The following is a 6642-nucleotide window of genomic DNA, read 5'->3' on the forward strand; positions in this document are numbered from 1 at the left end:
AGAGTAATTCTGGGAGTAATTCGTAAAAAAAAAAAAAAATGATTTCGCAGTTCACATGTCTATGAGTAAAGAGATGCTAATATTAAAATTACGGAATTGTCTATTTATTTAACACCAAATGGACAGAATAACAAATGAGGGACTAAATTGAGCAAAAATACAAAAGTCTGGGACTAAATTGAGCGAAACACAAAAGTCTAGGACGATATTAGGTCACTAAAGTCGTTTAGGACGAAATTGAGAAAAATCACTATAGTCGAGGACGATTTTGGGTATTAACTCAATCTTAATTATTGTCGGAGGAATGCTCTTATATTGCCCTCGGTTTGTGTGCTATGAATTTGCCAAATTCTTCGTAAATGAATCTTTGTGTGAAGCTCCAAATTCACTGCTTCATTACCGCGTCACACAAAGATTACCCATGCACATCCTCCAAGAAGGTCTGTTATCTCCTTTATGCAGTCTAGGAATAAAGATTATGGAAAGGGCACATCTGAAATTTTTTGAAAATGTATGACCGTTTACAATTTTGTGTTTTTCATTTCTCAATATAATATTTCATTTATCTAGTTTTCTAATCTTCATATCTTTACAAATCTAATAAGAGTCAATAATATTAGACCAAGTAATTGTACGTTTCTTAAAATAAATGGTTCTGATGGAGAAAATTGATCCAGAAATATGACCCAAGGTATATATTTATATGAATCAACAATCTTCGTAAGAAAATAAGAAAATATGAATGATAAAAGGATTGCAGGGAATCAATAAATAAGAAATAAATAGGCATGACGCAAGATATTTAACGTGGAAATCAATACGGTGAAAACCACGAGCCTTTTTGGGCTCAGCCAAGCCATAATCCACTAAGTTGTAGGTGTAGTACATGTACACAGGTAAGGCCATGACCATGAAATATATGGAAGAAGAAAGAAGAATATATGTAGACACTACTACAGAAAATAGCTTTAACTTCGGCTAAATGACCCCATTTAACATTGGCTATCCTATGACGTCGACTAAAGCGACGTTGTAAGAAAATAAACGACGTCGGTTATTTAACCGACGTCGTACGTATTTTAAAATTAAAAAATAATGATACGACGTCGGCTAATTGGCTATTAGCCGACGTCGTATCAGTATTTTAAATTATATATATATATATATATATATATATATATATATATATACACACACACGACGTCGGCTAAGCCCAATAGCCGACGTCGTATCTATTTAATTTTTTTTTAAAATGATACGGCGTCAGCTAATTGGCTATTAGCCGACGTCGTATCATTATATTAAATAATATATATTTATACGATGTCGGCTAAGCCCAATAGCCGACGTCGTATGTATTAATTTTTTTTTTTTTATACTGGAAACGTTTTATGCTTTCTAGCCAAACCTGCTGTGCAATCAGAACCTGTGCAGCTAGTTACATTCAACATCAACATCAACTAATTCAAACTACATACTAAACATGAAACTAATTAAGCTACTAAAACTAAAATTAGTATAAATAACACAATGCAACAAAACTACTAATTAACATCAAACCAATAAACACAAAGTAGTTTTTAAACATAAACTAGTATCAAATTAACGTTTTATTAACCCATTCATCAATAAGAAACTTAGACCATTTGTTTCTAACGTCATCAATCTCTTGTTTGTTGTAGGGCAATCGTCCTTGTCTTTCCAAAATCTACAAAGTTCAAAAAAAAAAAATAATAATAATAAATAAGCAAATATTTTAAACAACATTTGAAGAAGAAATATGTATTATTAAATTACTTGCCTTATCCATTCCTTTGCTTAGGTTGTTGGAAACAATTTCCCACATGAATTTCATCACATAATAACCACATTCGGTGCTTCCTTTTTGTATAGCACACTACATTTGAATTACAATAAAATTATAAAAAAAAGTAATAAAAAACAATAAGTTTGCATGATTTACAAAGTGAAAGAAGTACTTACCAAACATGTAGTCCATTTCGTTGGACGAGATTGTTTCTTTCCACTCATCATGCTTGTTGCAGTCATACACCTATTCATATAAGACATAAAATATATGTAAATATTTGGCATCACTACTTTAATAATAACTATTAATTCATTATATAAATTTACATACATTTCCATTATATGTTTAATATCTTCACGCGGCCCATGACCAAGTGAATCAAACCAAAAAATTTCATTTAATCTAGGACAAATCGCCATCAGCATCCAATGCTCACTACAAATAAGTAATTTATTAGTTATACGTAAATAAGTAAATATAATATATAATAAAAATATATTATAATAATACGTACAAGGCAATCTAGGTATAATAATAATAACCATTTGTCAATTCTAGATGCTTTCTTATACATCCTAACTAACCAAAGAACATGTCAAACACAATGTGAATTGAATCTTGCTAAACACAATAGACAAATTGCGTACCCGAGACCGGCGAAGAACAGTGGAGGAGGAGCGCAGCAAGGACTGAACTTAGTCAAACCCGATTGACGCCTAACAAAAAATAAACCAATCAAATATTTTCGAAGTAGCAAAGCAGAAAAGTTTCTTTTTTTTTTTTTTTTTTTTTTTTAAGTAAGCAAAGCAGAAAAGTTTAATGTAAAGAGAAAGTGAGAATAGGTCAGACACACCAACATTCATACAGAGTATTTTGTGACTTTAAATATTTTTCAGAGTTGATTTAGGATCGAGCCAATACCTTATCACCCTATGAAAATAGTTAGTAATATTAATCTCAACATTTATTTTAAAAAAAAGACTTGATAATTTAAATGTAATATTCTCCTAACAATTATACATATAATCTATGGTAAATTGCTACTAGTTGCATATTAAATTGGATGTAGCATCGTCTGACCTACACACTAGTAATAGGGCTGCTAACTTTATAGCCAATTTAATCTCGATTTTCAACAAATGATTCTTTACCTAAATAAAGATGCAAATGTAAGAAATTTCCAAAATAAATTTAGAAATTTTATAATTAATGGTTGTCATAATTTTCAAAATAAATTTAGATTATATTTAATTAAACCATTGTCCTCATAATAAGCCCTACTAGAGTGCTATATATCTAGATTCTAACAATCTTGCACTGGATCAGACCCCCTAAAGTAAACTCAACTCCTTCTGCATTATAGTATTAGTGATTAGTGATGTGTATATTAATATTATAGCATAAGTAGCATTATTCCTAAAATTTCGAAATATACACAATAATATATAAACAATATTTCATAAAATTCCACATATACACACACAACAATTCATAATTTACCCAATAACGTATAAAATCAAAAATATATACACAATTATTCCTAAAATTTTGAAATATACACAATAATAATTTATAAAATTCAAAATTCAAAAAATATAAAAGATTAATTATATATATATATATATATATATATATATATATATATAACCATTTTTAATATAATATAATATAATATATATATATATATATATATATATATATACATACATACGTACCTGCCGTATATGCATCAGATCGATGCCGTCCGGCGTCCGGCGGCGAGGCAGCGCGGGCGAGGCAACGACCGGCGAGCGGCAAGTGGCGAGGCAGCGAACGGCGAGGCGTCGAGCGGCGAGCGTCGAGCGTCGAGGCATCGAAGAGAGATCTGATCTGTCTACGGTGGCGGTGGTGGAGCTGAATATACGGTGGCGGTGGTGGAGATAAGTATACGGTGGCGGTGGTGGAGGGTTTTGGTGGCGGTGAGGCGATGAGACGATAATGAGACGCGGCGTTGATCTGATCTGTCTTCGATTTTGTTATTAGGTATTAAATGAGTATATGGCGTCGACTATATACGTAGCCGACGCCGTATACTATATATATATATATATATATATATATATATATATATATATATATATATATATATATATATTTTTTTTTTTTTATTCGAGTATACGGCGTCGGCAATATACGTAGCCAACGCCGTATACTATATATATACATATTTTTTTTTATTTTTTTAATTCGAGTATACGGCGTCAGCTATATACGTAGCCGACGCCGTATACTATATTTTTTTATTCTTTTTTTTATAGGATATACGGCGTCGACTTTATAAATAGCCGACGTCGTATACTATATTTATTTTTTTTTATTTATATTATAGATACGGCGTCGGCTGTACCTAAAAGCCGACGTCATATGTATTTTTTAAAAAATAAAAATTAAATTTAAATATTTAACGTCGGTTTTTCGAAAAACCGACGTTATAATGGCGACGTTAAATCATTTTTCTGTAGTAGTGAGAAGAGAAGATTTTATATTTGAGACTGACGTGAGCCTCCTCTGTTTTCCTGAGCCTTTATATAATATCACCTTTCTCAAGTTGTAACCTCCCCTAATATTAAGGCCACGTAATGTTCCTATTTTCTTGGCCTGACTCTTTCTTCTCTGACTGCATCTTCCCTCATAAATAATAATAATAATAATAATAATAATAATAATAATAATAATAATAATAATATAGCACTATTATATTATTCCATCAGGTTCATATTATTTTGATTTTAATATTTTTAAATAATTTTTCTCATTTATCATCTATTATATTATTTTCTCCCTTAAATAACCCTAAATTCGTTAGTATAAACTATAGTAACGGAATATTCCGTTAACTATTTGTTATTCTTAACTTATTAATTTCTATGAGAAATGTCTTAGGTTCGAAACTCATCCCAATTAAAGTTTGGTCAAATAATTAACCCGACTAAATACATAACATTCAAAGTTGAGGATTAAAGATATAAATTAGGAACTTGAAAATCATTTTTTTTTTGCATTAAAAAAAAAATAGGTTAAGTTTGTTTGTTTGTTTTTTTTTTCTCTCATTTAATTAATCTTCTTTTGATTATTTAGAATAAAATTTAATATTTTAATTATGCTTTTGCATTATTTGAATGATTTAGATCATTATGGTATTAATATTTTTTTGTATGTATTTTTATAATGGTACAATTGTACATTACTTTACAAATATTATGCTATTATTTTTTTTATCGGACAAAATTGTTCATACATCATTGTCAGACTTGCGCGACCTAACTACAAAGTTGTTGATCATAAATACAAGAGTAAATACCCAAAATGGTCCCTCGACTATAGCTAAATTCACAAATTGATCATCGACTTTCAATTTCAACCAATTAAGTCCTTAACTTTGTAATTTTGACACGATTTGGTCCTCCATCTATTTGACCATTTGTTGACTGTGATCGACGATCTCCAGAAGAACCTTCAACTCTCGTCGGAGCACATGGAGGCCTCCAGGATGACGTTGCACTGGTTCGGAAATACGTCGTCTTCTTCGCTCTAGTATGAACTCAACTACATTGAATCCAAAGGGAGGATGAAGAAAGGCGACCGGATTTGGTAGGTTGCTTTCGGCAGTGGATTCAAATGTAACAGTGCGGTCTGGAAATGCAACCAGAACCTTAAAAAACCGACGATGGACAATGAAATTACATATATATCCTCAAAAATCACAGTCAACAAACGGTCAAATAGACAGATGACCAAATTGTGTTAAAATTATAAAGTTAGGGACTTAATTGGTTGAAATAGTATAACTAAGATTCTAGTCATATACACAGCAAGGTAAACATAAAGCTTAATACACTATAATCTCATTGCATAATAAATCCCTCTGTGCTACCACCAGTAACCCAATTGCACATGGCACACTACCAATAGAAAAAATGACATGTACTGAAGATGAAGACGATGATAATGCTACCAAAAAGAGAATTAAGAAGAATTAGAGAAATTTAAACCGAAAATAGTATTTATTACAAAGTTGCAAGCATTTATTTTAGTGACATTTACAATCAATCTCTCATATATTATCTTGCATTTATATACTTTAAATTACCTATTTAAATAAACAAATTCAACATTTATTTACCTATACATGAACATCTCCTATATAATATTGTATTGATATACTTTAAATACTTATTTAAAAATAATCATTGGACATTATATTATCTTTGCACGTAAAAAAACTAGTTACTAAATAAATTACAACCATTTCAATCATGTTAGTGAATAGTTTGATTACCTATTATTATGCCCCAAGTGACGTTAATTACTTACGCGTAAAAAAACTAGTTATTAAATAAATTACAACCATTTCAATCATGTTAGTGAATAGTTTGATTACCTATTATTATGCCCCAAGTGACTTTAATCACCTACAATTGGAATATTAGATTTTATGGTTAATTACTTCCCCAAATAGTATAGTCACTAAGTTGGTAAAAGCCTTTAGTGAGGATTGAACTCACAACTTTTCACTTACGAAGCGAATGCACTACCTCTATGCTATAAAGGCTAGGCCATTCAAAATAATTTATTTTTCTTTTACACTTACTATCCACTCAATCAAAGAATACTTAAAATAAAAAAATGTGAAATAAGTCCTCAAAATTTTTATTAGAATAATGCAATTTGTGTATTAACTCCAAAAAACTTCAAATTAATAATAAGTCGTTAAACTTGAAAAAGAAGAAAAGGCAATTGATGACCTCCTTGTTACCAGTAATCAATATGTTACACTTCTAAATTGATGAAGT

General features: G+C 30.3%; 1 non-coding gene across 1 annotated transcript; it reads right to left on the reverse strand.

Moving 5' to 3' along the window:
- Positions 1 to 6329: 6329 nt before the first annotated feature.
- On the reverse strand, positions 6330 to 6401 carry TRNAT-CGU. Its single transcript has one exon. It is a non-coding gene; the product is annotated as a tRNA-Thr (tRNA).
- Between the last annotated feature and the right edge of the window lie 241 nt (positions 6402 to 6642).

This window comes from Ipomoea nil, unplaced genomic scaffold (assembly GCF_001879475.1).
Source record: "Ipomoea nil cultivar Tokyo-kokei standard unplaced genomic scaffold, Asagao_1.1 scaffold0188, whole genome shotgun sequence".
Lineage (NCBI taxonomy): Eukaryota > Viridiplantae > Streptophyta > Magnoliopsida > Solanales > Convolvulaceae > Ipomoea > Ipomoea nil.